The 17,300-nt window shown below is 39.4% G+C and overlaps 1 protein-coding gene and 1 long non-coding RNA gene across 10 annotated transcripts in view; one reads left to right on the top strand and one right to left on the bottom strand.

Moving 5' to 3' along the window:
- CACNA2D1 (calcium voltage-gated channel auxiliary subunit alpha2delta 1) overlaps nt 1–17,300 on the bottom strand; it is a 365,110-nt gene that overhangs the window by 236,527 nt on the left and 111,283 nt on the right. The window lies entirely within an intron of this gene.
- LOC121659859 lies at nt 1,955–15,806 on the top strand. Its single transcript, XR_006014483.1, has 2 exons — nt 1,955–2,334; nt 3,256–15,806. It is a non-coding gene; the product is annotated as an uncharacterized LOC121659859 (long non-coding RNA).

Consider the following 17,300-nt stretch of genomic DNA (forward strand, 5'->3'; position numbering starts at 1 on the left):
TCAAGACATGAAAAAACATTCCATGGCTGTAGCACACACATAGTGAAATGCATGTGCATCATAAATATGTAGATTAAACACAAAATTTAGAATATCATCGTAATTTATGAAATTTATGTGTTTTGGAACACATGCCCAGCACATGTTTAATACCCCTATTCCTCAGATGAAAGGAAATAATATGCTTAGTATTATTCTGTCCTTATTTTCAAGTTGCAAGCAAATAAGAAAATAAAATTATAGTTTCTGAAGTGTTTCTTCATCATAGCTTTTTCTCCATAATACACTTTTGGATCAAAATACTGCTTTCAGAATTGTCTTTGCTAGATAGGCTCACGCCTAGAAATACAGATTTGTACCTAAAAAATGAAAACAAAGCCCAGAGGAAGAAACGACTCTCATTCTGGAGGACAAAGCTAGAGGAAGAGTCATCTCTCACCAGCAGAGAGGCCTGACCTCAAATCAGTGCAACTCCCAACCTGGCTGTCTCATGGCATTATCATATGCCAATCTTTTCAGGGTCTGTGACTGGAAATAACACCCTAAGAATTGTCTAGTTTCCTAACTGTCTCCAACACTTATAAATAAATATCTTCTTGTCTAACCTTGCCAGGTTTATCAAGGGTGTAGGCTGCAGGAGGGTGCTTTAAAGGCTCTGGATGATCAGTTTCGAACATAAAAAGAAAACACATCATGTGAGCTAAGTGCAGTTCATTAACGAGGTGACCAGCCAGATGAAATCAGATTTGCTCCTTGCAATATCCTCACCATAACATGTCTAATTCTTCTAACAATTTTTTATTAGACAGTCTCAAGGATCCATCTTCAGACTTCATCTTTCAAATGCATCACTTGCTGCACAAAGGGTGTCCTGAGAGTATTTTTACCAGTTTCTCTGATATCATCCTTTCCTAATTCTCCCCCCTCTACTTTCATCTTTGCTACATCAAGATGTCATTTCTTCTGCAGGACTTTTGCAGGACTTTTGTAGAGCTTTGACTACGGTCTTTTTATTATTATTCCCCTCTACATTATATCTCCTGGTTACATTATTCATAGCTGCATGTTCCACTGTGATTCACCAGCTACCATTGATTATTCACAATCACATATGTTAGTCACAAACCTGTAACTTATCCAGGCTTTCTGTGGGGGACTGACAATTGGCTCAATTTCAGCGCCTAAAATCAAACTCAAACTTCCTGCTTCCCAGTAAAGCAAAAGAAAAAAGCCCAAACCCTGACAAAATCCAGACTCGGGAAGTATCCTGAGGCAACTTCCCACTGTCCCCAGTGACACTGGTTTATTCATCCCTTGTACAACATCTGCTCTCTTTAGTTTATGCAACCGGGCAAACACCCTCATTTTGAGCTGTGTGCGCAGCTCCTGCACCAACTCGGTGTGTGATGCATCAAGAGCCTGGGATCATTCGGCCTTCAGTGCTCTTGGCAGGGGCTGGTGGTACTGCATGCACAGGGACCGGCACGGCGGGCTCGCATGGGTCGCTCCTCCAGGGAAAACATCCCATTTCCGAGCTGACACTGGTGTACGGGGCTCGCTCACGCCGGGAATGCCGCGCCGGGAAGCCGCGCACGAGGCCGGGCGGGGATGCGCGGCCGGGCGGGGATGCGGGGACGGGCGGGGATGCGGGGCCGGGCGGGGATGCGGGGACGGGCGGGGATGCGGGGCCGGGCAGGGATGCGCGGCCGGGCGGGGATGCGCGGCCGGGCGGAGATGCGCGGCCGGGCGGGGATGCAGGGACGGGCGGGGATGCGGGGACGGGCGGGGATGCGGGGACGGGCGGGGATGCGGGGCCGGGCAGGGATGCGCGGCCGGGCGGGGATGCGCGGCCGGGCGGGGATGCGCGGCCGGGCGGGGATGCAGGGACGGGCGGGGATGCGGGGACGGGCGGGGATGCGGGGACGGGCGGGGATGCGGGGACGGGCGGTGCTGGGGCCGCGCTCCGCCAGCACCACCTGCCGGCAGCGCCCGCGGCAGGGACGCGCCCCGCGGAGTCCCCGACACCACCAGAACAGCCAGAGACATTGACAACAAACAACAATAATAGCGACGAAAATATATTAAAATAAAAAATTAAAACAGTACTAAGTATAATTACAATAAATTAATATTGATAGTAGTAGAACTACCACTAACCGGACCACAGCAAGAACTGAATATCCGTGGTCCGTGCCCTGCCCGGGCCTCTGCGTGTCCCTATGCCCAGGAATGCCAGGGCGACCAGCTCCGTTGCCACCGATGGAACCAGAATGAATCCCAAAGTCTCTTACTGTTCCCTCAAACCCAAATTTCTGCATTAAGCAGTTTTTAAAGGTAAAGTAACACCTCTGATCCAGGGTGTTTCAGCAACACCTCATGAGGCACTGAAAGAGGTTGCTCAGAGATGCTGTGAGTGCTCCAGCCCTGGAAGTGTTCAAGGCCAGGCTGGATGAGGCTCTGACCAACCTGGTCTAGTGAAAGTTGTCAGATCCTTCAAGTCCCTCCCAACCCAAACCATTCTATGTTTGTATGAAAATCTGTGGCCAACTGCTCCCCCTCCCCCATCCTCACACTGTCACAGCTAGCAGAGAGCCAGCTGCCGCTCCTGGTGCTGGAGGGGAGTAGAAAAGCAGCCTGGACACTGTTACTGGAAAGGGAGAAATAAAGAACAAAACCACAGCAATTCAAATTGCTAAGAAAATCACTAATAAATAAATAAACAAAGCACTATAATAAAAAAAATCACTAATAGATAAAACACTCAAATAAGCAAACAAGCAGTAACACTGCAAAGTAACATTAGCAAAGTATCGTGTACACACACAACCTGTAAGCAGTGAAATGAAGCCAAACCATCACTATGTATTTGATTTTTTAAAATCCATTTTAAGTATGCTTATCAATTGTCTCTAACTGAAATGTGGTCTTACAAATTGTTCAAAGACAGAGCTTCAGTTAGAACTTTTCACTCAAACAGAGTGATTCAGCTGTAATGCCTTTATCTTGAAAAGTAAAATGTAATTTTCAATTTTTGACAGTAGGTTGCAATTTAAAATGATAATACAATTTATTATATAAATTATGCCATAAATGAAAATTTAATCTAGAATAACTTCTGGTTTTTTATACATAGAAAGAAAAATCTTTTAGTTCCCATTACATTAAGAAACACCAGAAGCAACTTAAAAATCCTAGTTTATAATTTTATTTTCAATTTTATTATTCTTCTCTTTTATGAATTTTTCTCTTCTCTAGGAGGTTTTATTACTATCAGAGTCTCAGTGCAGATTTTATTTGACAGCAATTTTTGGGTTAAGCACTCCAACATTTATGCCTGATTTTTCTGCATCTGATAGGAAAAGAAGATTCTGATTTCTGCATCATGAATAAGCAGCAGTAGCACTTCTCTGAGTTTATCCCTCATAAAACAAGCATACACCAGTGAAAGAGCAAAACTGGTCCAGTTATCCTTTCATTACCCAGAAGTAATTGCAGCATTTATTTTAGCACTTACAACTCAACAACCACTACATCACCCAGATACACTATTCCCATTGGGCCTTAGGATCATAATAAGAAATCTGAACATCTATAATGTATTATGATATAAATTATACTTTTACTGCTATTAACCATATAGTGTTTTTAGTAGTCAGTGCAAGCAATAAAGAGTATGTGCATTTTAAGCAGCAGCACTGAGAACACTGAGTTTAATGTTGCACATTGGGATGATTTTTCCCCCTGTGCATAAGCCTATAACAGGACAGCATCCTGGGCAGCAGAGTTTGCATACATTACATCATTTCTTTCCCAGGCTGGACACTTTGACTTGGCTATTCCCCAGAGTCATCCAGCAGAGCTATGTCACCCAGCCCTCAAGATACAGAGCGACCAACTGAGGACCGACCTTCTGCTTGCTTCTGCTGTGAAAGAGTTGGAAAAACATGATACTCACACTTTTACAAACCAGTAGATAAACCAATATAAATTTCCATCTCCACTGTTGGCAATATTGTTAGCTCAATTAACTCTAACTGAAAAGTCAGTCCTGGATGTGTTCCTGGGGATGGGGTTGGGTAGATGCTTTTATAATTCCCTTTTTTAAGTCACAGGTTCTTAGCACCACTGTTTTGATGAACACAATAGTGCAGCACACCTGCAACATCAGGATAAATTGCAGACACATACCTATATAATCTCTTTTGCTAGACAGGTTGTGTATTAAAAAAAAAAAAAACAACAAAACAGTTGTAAAAGCTACCAGACCTTTTAAGCTTGTGGCATCACAAAAACCACAAAAATACCTCTATCAGCTAACACAGTTGATTGCAAAAGCATGAGTTATAAAATCTTAATTTGCACAAGCACAACTCTCAGTATTTGGGGAGTAGCACATTAGCCATTTTACAAACCAGATTATATTACTGGCAGATTATGCTGGTATTTGTTTTATACCTTGGTGGTGAAAAAAAGGTTAAGAGATTAAATATTGTACCTGTATCCCAGTGAGACACTTTGCACACCACCACATGAATTTTGTGTTTTACTCTGTTTTCATTTTCAGTGTGAAAAATTTGTGCAAAATTGTTCATTTCAATATCCTAAAAATATTTTATCAATGCTATGATCTAGGTATGGATTGTAAAACATAAAAGTACAGTAAATTTAATGGAAAGAAGTGTTTAAGAATTAAAATCAAGCAATAGATGTTTTATCCAGAGAGCATTTTAAAAACAAAAGTATAGGTTAATTGTATGATAAAAATCCTCTTAATTAACAGCTAAATCAACACGTATTAAAAGGCACTTCACAACAACTGATCGTACATCAGCCAAAATTAGCTGATTTTGTGGCTTTAAACAGCAGTGAGGCTGCTCTACTGATCTAAATCTAAATGCTGAACTGCTGAACCCATTTTCTAGGATAAATTTAGCTGTTCTTTCGTGTTCCATTTTTCTTTGGTACTTGGATCAGTTATGCAGTGTATAATTATGCCAGTGCAGTTAGACAGTGCTTTCCATCTGAATGTCTCAACACGCTTTTCAGACTTAATTACTTTGGGTTTGGGAATCCTTCATGACGTAGATACTAATACTCAAAGTCAATAGGGAAGGAAACAGAGTCAGGGAAGAGGGGAGTACCTAGAAAAGGATGGAAATGAAGCCTCAGTTTCCTGGAATCTATTTTTTGTTGCCACCTTGCTTTTACAATGTGTGAAACCAAGATGCTCTTCATGTTTAGCTTCTGGACATATCAGGAAATACCTTGCTTTTGACAATGGTAAGTAGTGTGGCACTGACCTTACACAAAAGCCCAAGTAAAAGCCAGATGCTAAATACTTCTTCTTCATCCTCACAAGTACTGTCACCCATTTGCATTCCCAAAAGGAGCCTACCAACTACCTAGAAGCCCAGGGCAAGGCACAGGGGTGTCCTTCCCACTCCTCTTAAGCACACAGTATCACTTGGTACTAGGAGTTAAGCGCTTACACAGAACATGAAGCCAAGCTCCATCTTTTCTCAGCATGAGAGAAAACTCACACTTTACCTTGCACCTCTGTGGAGAGTTTCCTATGATTTCATTTTATATGAAAGACACCTTTCTCTTTCAAGCTATTTTTCTTAGCAGAAAATAGACAAAATTTCTTTTTTTCTGAAATAAATCTAGAAAAATCCCTTCAGCAGAAGTTCTTGGCTGTAGATGGCTTTACTTGAATAGTAAAGAGAAAATGGTTTTAGACATACCTATGTTGTCAAAATATTTCACCAAGTAAATGAACTTAATATACTTGAGAGACCATGAATGTACTTGAGGACAGAATATCTTTATCAGCTGGCTACCTTTAAGGCTTGAATAGAAGGGAAAATAAACCTCACATGCTCATTTTTACACGTTTTATCACATTTTGCACACTGAAGAATTCCTAAAGTGCAACATAAACTTCAGATCTGAGGAACCCTTCTCTGCTCAGCCCTAACCTCTCACTGTTTTAGCACCTCGTTTATTAGAGGGACGGAAAATTGCATCTCTGGCACCTAGAACCTTAACACTGGTTTGTCAAGATTAGGAAGCTTTTTTATTTCCAAATCTGTTTTTCTGGGCTTTGGGACTTTCATTCAGAGGACAGCTCAAACTCAGAATAGATGCCGTCCATAACAGCCATGCTCAAGCAAGAGGATCAGCTGAACACAGGAACAGCTATTAATGCTACACACTCTGTGTGCTAACAAGCCCAGCTGAAAAGCAGGGCTTATTAGGTGGAATCCAGGATCATGAAAAGAAAGGATAGCTGCATAGCAGTTTGCTGTATTTAATGATAAATCAGCCATGCAGAAAGAGAGCAGAGAGGTAAAACACTCATTAGCATTTCCCAGACATATCTAGCTTATCTAGGTCACTGTAAAGTAAGTACTCACCACTTTGACTGCCAAAGCTTTAATTCCTTTCTAATGTCTAGGAACACATAATGAAGTAAAATAATTAACTGATTGTTAACATATGAGTGGCATCATGTGTTGTTCATATGTACCTACATAGTTCTGTGGTACTACTTATGAAGAAGTATGTGGTGCAATGCAAGAAATATGAATCCAGAATACAGATTCCTTCTCATCCAACTGCACTTGCCTCTTTAAACCATCTTGTATTTTGCTTTTGGCAGTGTGTATGGGCTGTCACCAACACAGAACTCCTAGAGGTCATAATACTGGAAGGATTCAGCAACACAGAAGAACAGAGTTGCAAAGATAAGGTCTCCATGGGAGCTGCAGGGTGCTCCTTCAGCATGTGTTTCCCCAGCACAAGAATACTAGCTTCTCCTCCTTGAGTTCAACCATACAAGGGTGTTTGTCTACAGGATCAATCGTATCCTGATGTTCTCAGGCAAGCCCAGCCAGTTATTTCCTCTAACTCACGCTTCTAGTTAAGAGTTAGGGGTACCTCAGAAGACATTGACTCCTCAAGGATGTGTGAACAAAGTCCTCTAAGTGCCAATTATACAGCCACCATTCTCATTGCTATTATTGTTTATTTTAAGTGCTAACTACAGTTCTTTTGATCCCTGGATTAGCATTTAAATTCCTGAATATAACAGCATTGCAGGAATACATGAAAAGGCATGAGAAAACTGAGTGTACAGATAGATGTGCTTAATTCAGTAGAGCTCAGCTTATCCTTTGACTCCTGTGGTGCATGTACGCATATAATGTTCCTCCCTTATAGCTATGCAAGTAATTCTTAGTGACAAAGAGTAATCTTATTACTGGCTTCCTCCATGTTAAGATGGAGAAGATTGGGAGATATACAGAATGTTTAATGATGCATGTGGCATGCAAGAGAAACTATGTAATTTACTGGGAAAGACACTGGAGGAAAGAGCGCTCGAGTGACACATCACTGCTCCTCTGTCAAGAATAAACAGAAGAACAAATTAGTGTTTGTTAATTTCCTTGGCCACACTTCTGCCTCTAAGAATTCTACAGTAGAAAAATTTGCATTGATCTAAAATATTTGCTTGAATAGTGAGGGTCATATAAACCAACATAAACTTGCATTCATTTGGCACTCTCTGATATCCCATATTTGAGACTGAGGTATAGTTTGCTACAGGCCTAGCTCGTGGATCAAACATTGTTAGCTGCAGTTTGTGCAAATTGTGCATGTTTCAGGACCACTGAACATTATCTATATAAAGGATTTAAGGTAGATACTGCTGCATCTCAAATTGTTCACACACTTCTGAGCACTAAAGATACTCGTGAGTGCAAAGAGCACATTCAATATTTAATAATACAGTGGTAGAAACAAAACCAGTGTGAACTCTGTGTCAAGTCTGGAATGGAATTAGGTACAGAGACCATGGTGAAGGTAAATGGTATCTCAGCTGTCCTGCAGAACTCTGCCTGCAGACTCTGCAAAATGAGCTGCAGGACCCAGGGAAACTTGCTGAACATCCCTCCGGCCTGACCAATTAGAGCAATCTGCATAGGCTTTATCACTGTGTCTTATCTTTTAAAGGAGGGAACAGAACCTCGGGTAGTATAAATTACTCTTGTCACTTCAATTCCAGCACCTATTTAAACCAATTTACACCATTTGCCTTAATGAACAAAGCAGAAATTGACCTGGTAATAGGAAATATGCTGGATTTGCAGATTAAAACCTCTTCTCTTGAAAGAATTGTGCCTGTAATATGTAACCCATTTTGTCTCTAATCTAGCTTAGACAGCCCATGACAGACATGTTTTTCAAACATGTAATAGCACTATTCACTATGAAAACCATACCTAGATAAGCCACTATCACTGAGCTAGGAGACATGAGACACTTCCCATCCTAAATAGCAGTTTTGCTTAAATACACTACTTCCTTGGCAAAATGAAAATCTTCTGGTTTAATCTTCAATTAAAAGTAATTAATACCAGGGTTATTTATTTAAAAATGAAGTAAGTGGAAATTTCCACTGCAGAGAAGTCATGTCTTATAATGCCCACTCAATACTATTTCTGAAAATACCCATTACAGATCGATGGAAGCTGACTTATTCAAGCATTAAGTCTTGCTTGCTAGGATAGGTGCAATGAAGTGTTATCAAAAGTATATAATCTACTTTCAGGATTATTAACTTCCCAGAGCTCAAGTTACTTGTTTTAAAAGAAAAAAACAGCAAATGAATACAAATCAAAAGGTAGAGAAGATATTTCCAAATGCTTTGAATTTAGAATGAAAACTCTGACTGCTATTTCAGTATAAAATTAAAGCATTAATCCTGAAGCACAGGCTAATTATATTATATTATACATATCCTAATGTGATTTGTTTGGAATGCTTCATTTCTGCTTATTTTGTTATTGACATACAGGCTTTCCTTTCCTGATAGACTCAATAAACTTTTCCTAGACACATTTTTTCTCCCTGTACCTTCACTCAACATCGCTATCACTTCACAGCAGGTATATGGAGTAACTGATAGAGTAACTATTTTAAAGAGTTCATTGCCATCTTAGATTTCATTTCAGAGTTGACCTCAAGCAGTTGCTGTGCTGAGATGCTTTGTGCATCCACAGTTACAGCTAGGCATGAGTATTTAGAAATGCTGATAAAGAGGCACTTTGTATAAGCAAAAGAACACTTTGTACAGACCAGTAGATTGATGGTAATCCTTTCCACTACTCTTACTACAGAGTTTGAAGCCAGAAGAGACCACCTGAAGAGGATCAAAGGGCTGAAAAGAGGTGCAGGGCTGTCAAGAGGATGGGTCCACACTATTCAGTGGTGCCCAGCAACAGGACAAGGGGCAACAGGCACCAACTGAAACACAGGAAGTTTCACCTGAACATAGGGAAAACCTTCTTTACTCCAAGGGTAGCAGAGCATTGGAACAGGCTGCCCAGAGAGGTTGTGGAGTCTCCTTCTCTGGAGATATTAAAAACCCACCGGGACACAACACTGTGGAACCTGGTCTAGGTGATCTGCTTTAGCAGGGGGTTGGTTGGACTGGATGATCTCCACATGTCCCTTCCAACCCTAACTGTCCTGTGACTCTGTGATTAAGTGGAAGTGATTAAGTCAATTACAATGTTGAATCAATTACAGTATCTCAGAAATGATCCCTCTACTGGTACCACACATTGCTGACACAGTTGTTACGTGCCTATACAAGTAAAGGTCTCAAGAGTTCTCATTTCACATACAGTGATTACAGCTTAAAGAGGTTAGAAAACAACTTTTAGGTTTTAAGGAGCATGTGATAGTAAAGAAAAAGAAAATTTAGTTTAAAAACCTTAAGGACAGTGAGTAATAGCTGCTATTTTGATTTGCTAATGTATTCGAGCTGGGTATCTAAAGCAGGGGTTTTATCTTTAACTTCCATCAAACCTTCCTAGACATGTTCACCACTGAAAACTTAACAAGAAAATTAACTGAACTGAAACATGCGGACAAATTAAAAAGACTCACTAAATTCACTACAGCAGCTGATGCTGATGACGCCATCACCAAACAGAAGATACTAATGGAGAAATATTTCTTGCAATAATATCCATCATCCTGAAATTGCTCTGGAATAAAAGAAACACTGGTAGCTTTCTTCTGAAACATTTATTCTTAATTTCAACATGATTAAAGAAAAAAATATTTTCCTGCTTCTTTCCAATAAAAGTAATTATTCAAAAGAAAGAGCAAAATTGGACACTACAAGGGCATACTTGAGGCAAAGCCATCTTTTAAAACATTTAGTACTTTGAGATACCTGCCTCATTCAGGGTAAAATATAGTCATCGGATCTTCAATGTTAGAAAAGAAGATTAAAAAAAGAAAAATTACAGCACTTACAGTTTGAGGCTGATGCAATAAACACAAATAGTTTTAATTTAAGGCTTCATATTGAAAAAAACCAACCAAGCAAACAAACAAGCAAGTTTGCTTTTCTCTCTTGCAGGGGAATATTCCCAGACCTATCCCTTGGCAGCTGCAACATCCTATGACATTTTGGTGGCAGTGTCTAGAAGCATCCTTAACACCCCATCAGGTAAATGGAGATAATAAATAGCACTTGCCTGTCTCACAGCAGTTTGAGAAGATGTAACAGAGAGGCTAAAATGCACAGAAGTGTTAAATCCCAACCATCCTTGAGGAAATGATTTTCCAGGTGAACACATTTTACTTCCAAGATATTTTCCTTATGGTCAATTTGAATCTTTGGTGCTGTGATTCCATTCCCCTTGCTCCAGCAGTGTTACCCTAAACACACATCAGCCATTTTCACATGTGCACTACAACATTCCCAACACCTTAACTCCTCCCTGAAAACATGTCTTACCTCTGCTACTTTGTATACATTTTTAAACTTCTGCTCTGAAATCAACCCCTTTCACTTAATGTTATTGATGTATTTCAAATCTTCTTTTGATTTCTTTCCAATCTCTCAAAATTTAATATTTCCTACAAAATATGTGTCCCTGTTTAAAGAAATCAGTGGTGTGGTTCCACTAATAAGAGTGCAAACATGATTTTTAATCTGTTCATGATTATTTCTCGTAGATGAGAAATCTTTGTCTCCTCTGCATTACCAGGACTTCTTCTTCTTGCATTTTAAATCAGAATATTAATCATTATATTTATCAATCTACGCTTTGCTGAGCGGAATCTCTTCTTTCAGAGGTTTTTTTGGTTTTTGGGTTTTTTTGTCTGTTTGTTTGTTTCTTTGGTTTCTTTTTTGTTTTTTTGTTTATTTTATTGGGTTTGCTCAGTGAAGTCTCTTTCAGCCCCACAGTGGTTTTGTACCTTCAATAGTATTTGAAACCAACCTTTGTAGTGATGCCATGAAGACCTTTTGCCTTTTCTTTTATACTCCTGTTATACCTTTTACAACTTCTGTATTCTTAGTGCTTTTTGCTTACATTCTTGGACTTGTTTGTCAAGCTAAGAGACTAAACATTTTAGAAGCTTTGTATGTAAGGGTTAGTGTGCCCCAGACCCCAAGGTCCTCTCCAGAGCACATTCTATAAACCAAGATAGAACCATCCAGGGGAAGGTTCCTCAGGGAGGGGGGTTCATTCAATCCTCTCATTGGGGATTTTTTGATAGATATGCTGATTAGTAAAACCTATAATGTTGTACCAGATCTTTTGAGGGTGTGCACTGCGGTGCATTCGACCTGGATGTGTGCACCTAAGGATCCTTCAAATAAATACCAGGGTAAAATCCCTTTTTCCCTTCTAACCGTGTTTGACTCTTGATTTTAAGACCAGGAAAAGGCATCAGTATCACATGCAAATTTTATGAACATGCTACCTGTCTCCTTCTTCCAAATCATTAAAGATGATGTTAATCCAGGCCAAAATTAATATTGGTCCTGTGGTACTTCATTAGACACTTACAGTTTAAAATACCTGGTCAAATCTACTCTTGTTATTAAAAAAAAAAAAAAAAAAAAAAGGCTAATTTCAATGAATTAGAAAACTTGCACCAATGTATGCTGTGGATATACTCACAGCACACTTAGCCAGCCAGGCTCATAGTTCAGTGCCTTAGAAAGCCCTGAGCTGCCTAGAGAGACTGCACGGGCGATCAAGCACTTCAGCAGCTCCAAAAGCGCCAAGTGGTAGCTGCAAAGCTGATACCAAGAGCAGAAGCAAAGAGGTAGAAATGTAGCCCTCGTTCTATGCTTTAATCCTGCCAGTAGATTGTACAGAGACACACACAGGCTGTTAGCAGAAGGGTAGCCTGAGCAAGAGAGGACGGAGCCCACTCCACTTGTCTTTTATTGGGGGGAAGGGAAAGGGGAGAACTAGGGGCGGACCCAGCGTACCCAGCCAATCGGACTCTGCTTCGGTGGAATCCGAGTTACTTTCAGTTTTACCCGCGCTTAGAACAAAGGGGATTCAGAGCACATGGCAGGGACAGGTCCTGGCTTCTCTGACCAGTCTTGGGCCTGGCTGCACCTCAGGGGCAGGCAGCAACAGTATGCAAGCGATGACTCTGGCCCATTTCCTTTTGTCATTAGCCTTTATTTGTAGGCAAGAGTTCAATTTACAGCATTTATTGAAACTGTCAATATTTTGCCATTCAAGCATAGCCTGAGCCTCATGTGGTGCTCTCCTATTTAGAAGCCTTGATGGGTTTTGCTTTATAAAGTGGCTGAGCACTTATACTGTAACCTAAAGGTCCTTCTAAGACCTGCAGCCATGAGAGCCAGCACAGCCGTATGGGTCCTATCTCCTTCCTCCAGCTCAGTCTGTGTCTGATAGCTTCAGATGATGCCTCCTGCTTCTCCCAGGGGAACAAACAGACTGGTCTTACCATAGCTGCGCAGTTTGCACAGATGCTAGATGGATGTGACCCCTCAAGCAAGCAATTGGAAGGGATCTGCTTGCTTGGATCAGCATGTACTGCAAAGATCAACAGAGGTGCAAAATGTAGTGGGGGAAGATGCCAACATATTTTAAATCCAGAAAAAAACCCCAAACTAAACCAAAACAATACACAAAAAACCCCAAACCAACAAAACCCATGTCATTTTATCCAATTATCAGTATAATTACTAGAACAGTTGACTCTACAGACCAAACAACTTGTAAAATCCCTTTAAAGTGCATGATGAGGCTTTGAGAAATGGTGTCTAGAGAAAGATGTCCCTGCCATGGCAGGGGGGTTGGAACTAGATGAACTTCGAGGTCCCTTCCAACCCAAACCATTCTATGATTCACAATCTTTCTCCCACTTCTGCCCATGTACAGCTTTTTACTTTACTTCTTCAATGACTCTAAAAGATGTACTCTAGGCCAAATACTAAAGGCCAGTAGTGTCCAGAGAATAAAAGACAATGAAATAGTCCTCCTTTTCCTTTAGGAAAAGCATTTTGTCCGTTGTCAACGGGGTAATGCACAAAGCATGCTGGGGCAGTAAATGGAGCTTTCGCAGAAACAAAGAATTTTTTTTTCATGTTGATGATAAGAAGGGAAGATGGTTACTCAATATCAAGTGAAAAACAGAATACATTTGCAGATAGAAGAACCAGCTGTAGTTCTGAGTAGTCATAGTATCTGTTTCAATTAAAAGAGGTGAAGTTCTAAAGTGCAGAGGGTTTCACCAACCACCAATTAAATAGCTCTGCCAGCGGAAAAAGGAAAATGAGGAATGAAATATAAAACATCACCCATGCCTTTTGTTACACAGAGACATTAATTTCTTGTACAATGAATGAAGATCTATCTCAGTGCAAAGTCACTATCCAGCCCATTTGCAATTATTCTGTGGCTTCTTTTGCTAAATACAAAAAAGAATAGATTTCTTGCAGGGGGGAAAAAAAAGAGTTAATTCTTACCCCCTTTCACAAAGTCTATAATCTTCCTGTACACACCATGGGAACTGCATCTCTTTTTTTAACAGTTTAGAAACTGTATCACTAAAGGAAGCTTTAAGTGCTAAATAAAGTACATTCCTTTTGTTAACCCATTTCCCAAGGAGTTTCACACAGCTTCAGTGTTTGAGGCCTTCAATTTCCTGCACATCAATTTTTGGCCTGATCTGTCAGTAGTACAGTAACCCTTACTTCACCCCATCAGATCTACAACCAGTTGCCTGGAGCCAATATGGAGATACATTTATATTACTCTTCTGTCTCATTTCTAGTATTTTTAGTATTTTTGTCCTCCCTCAATAAGTGCAGGGTTGGCCCCTAAGTACTTGTATTTCCCTCTCAGATTAACTGCCAATTAGTGATAATTGGACTTGGCAACTTTTTTTTTTTTTTTTTTTTTTTTTTGTGGACACATATCTACTGTGAGACAGTGAGAGTACTAATGAATTTCAGATAGGTCACTTCTGGCTGTCAGTTTTTTCTCTGAACTCTGGATGTGTCCACATAATGCTTCCCTCAAATTAAATTGGTTGGAAGCTATTTATTCTCAAATGTAAAAGTGGACAGTATAGTTAAAACTGCTGTAGTTAAATCTGAAAAATACTGACTTTCTACGTGTGGATGGGTCCAGTTGCTGCGTGGGATCTTTTTTTTTCTGTTCATTTACTCTGCAAGTCAGTGCTCAGGGATGAAACTATCTGAGTCTGTGGGCAGGTCCTTTCATTTCTCAGTTCCTCTGCAGGCTGCTGCAGCATTTGAACTGCAAAGACTTTAAGGTTTAAATCAAATGATGTAGTGAGAAGGAAAAAGGCTTTAATTGCTAGTTTGATAGATTCTATACAAATATTTCTACTAGTATGGGGCTTTCAAAGGCTAAACAAAACTAGAAAATTTAAACACCTTTAACACTTACTGCACTTAAGCTTCATACAAGTGAAAGGATGAACATGCCAGACCTTGGAGACCTTTTAATACTTTTAAATAAGTCTAAAATGCAGCCAGCCATCTTTCACTGAGAAATTTTAAAAGCTTTTTCAAGAGGAGACACCTCTAGTTCTGTGAAGCTCTTGCTATTAGTACATTTTAGATGTGTTTCTCCAATGTGAAATTGTTCCTCTCTAGTTAAATTCTAAGATGCCCTTTAACTCTTGCTGTAGATTTTTTTTTCAGCAAAATATTAGTCTTTCTTAGGTCAGAAGAGTCTTTCAAGCCTTCTCAGTAATAAAATTTAAGGTAATTTCACCTTTTAAATGAGGCTTTCAATAAAAGTCATGAAAGAATCCTAGCAAAAAGTAAAATAAAATAAAAGGAAATAATAATTAAAAAACATAATAATTCCATAAACTGGTTTTAGCTGATTACTGGGTTTTGTCCTAATATTTTGAAATCTGGGAAATGTGTTATATGCCCAAAAGGGCTTTGTAAGCTCCAATTATTAATTTACTGTCAAAAACCAGAAGTGACACTGTTAGCTGCCACAGAAGTTAACACCATAACCACAATAAAATGCAATACAAATGTTATTACTATATGATAATTTATTGCATGTCATATCTTTTTCCCTTCAGCCACTTCAGTAAGTAATGTGACTTATTTTTAGAAGTAAATATGCTTTACATTGGAAGTCTGGCAACCAACATCATACTTAAATACTCCCTAGAATGAAAGAATAAAATGTCAAGCTTCTAAGTCAAACAGGTCTGTGAAATCACAATTCAATATAAAATTTGAGATTTTTTAAAATTATTGTGAACTGTGAGAATCTATTTCAATTCTCATTTTATATCTGGTAGAAGAAAAGCGCAAGTCCTTTATTTCCTCTGCAGTGAATTCCAGTTTGCTACTTCAGCAGTCTTGAGTGAGCCCATCATGGGCTGGGTGAGAATTTTGACCAAGGTATTTCCCAGTGGGAAAAAAAAAAAAAATACATAGCTGACAAAAACTGGTTGGGTTTTGGGTTGTTTTTTTTTGTTTGTTTGTTGGGTTTTTTTTTTGGTTTTGGGTTTTTTTTGGGGGGGTTGGGTGTTTTTGTAAGTGGTGATTTTGTCCTAGCGAAAATAGGGAAATATGAAAGTGATTCGCTTCACTTGTCCTGCCTTCTTTTACTGCTTTATAAAAGTTTCATTCTATTTTATTTTGACTTGAAACATCAGATGTATAAAATGCATCTGAGGTTCTGAAACTTTCTTTAATTTTCATTCACAGAAACTTTTAAAGGTTCAGAAAATTTGTGACTTAAACATATAAATAAAGATCTTGACTTCTTATCAACTTCAAGAAGGATATAGGCCATAGACATAGTTATGAGACAGTCAGCTTTACAGTCTTCTCCCTCTCCTCTTCTAGGAAAAATGGATCTGTATTTTGCTGTTCCTTCAGTGACTATACCAAACAGAAAATGTAATTTGATTTGTTTAAGAACATGTATCAACAGAGATGATGGAGTCACACACCCTATAGAATTTACAATGTAAACTGATGTGTATGCATCACAGAAGATACAAAGTGCAGCAAAACAATTGTTGAGTGATGAAAATGTAATCTGTGTTTTGCTTTGTTTCATTTAAAGCTGTTTGTGTCATGTCATTCATTCTTACCCTGACAAATTAAAATAAAAGTCAAAGAGCACAAATCTTCTTTCTCTGTTTCTTTTTTGCTTACAAAAAAACATTTTCCTGATGTATGGTTTATTATTTATGTGTTATAGCTAGATCGGCCTGCACTCAGCAAAAAGCAGTGTAAGAAAGAAGGAAATGGAGATTTTTTCTAGCTTATTTGTTTACTTTAAGCTTGGAAGATTTTAGTTCTATACATGTATAGATAAATCCGTATAAAACTCCTGCATGAAACCCAATCCACCTATGATTCAGGATCCGCTTTCATTGTAACTTTGTAAATCCGAACTACAAGGATAGGACAGGAGATCTGGCCTATCTAACATTTCTGCCAGAAGTCATTCCATATACAAACAAAAAGAGATGGGCAACCAAAGAGCTCTTGAAGGAAATGCAATAAAATTTCCTTGTTACATTGCCTGCACTGTCATGTCTAGAGAGCTGAACACTTTACCTATGGACTGGGCTTGCATGCGCTGAGTTTGCCTTGCTGCTCTCTTGGGATCCAGCTTGCTCAGTGATCCTTAGAAGGACAAACCCACACGTCCCATGACTGCTCCATCCTGCTGTCTAAGGTCTACCTCAAACAAAGGCACTTTCTAGTCCTCCTCTTGTGCATGGGAACAGTCACAGGCACAAATCCAGGAGATATGGGGTCCAAGCAGCAAAACTAGAACCCATTTTTAACCCAAGAACTACATTAAACATACAGGTAAAAAGAAAAAGCTTTGGACCAGAAAGCATCCCACAATTTTTTGGTTTATTATCCAGTCTTAAAAGAGACAGGGAACCTCATCAAAAGCCTTTCATAACTTGCTTTTCTT

This window comes from Corvus kubaryi, unplaced genomic scaffold (genome assembly GCF_017639235.1).
Source record: "Corvus kubaryi isolate FWS band 111438036 unplaced genomic scaffold, C.kubaryi_AGA036_p1.0 137, whole genome shotgun sequence".
Taxonomy (NCBI): Eukaryota; Metazoa; Chordata; class Aves; order Passeriformes; family Corvidae; genus Corvus; species Corvus kubaryi.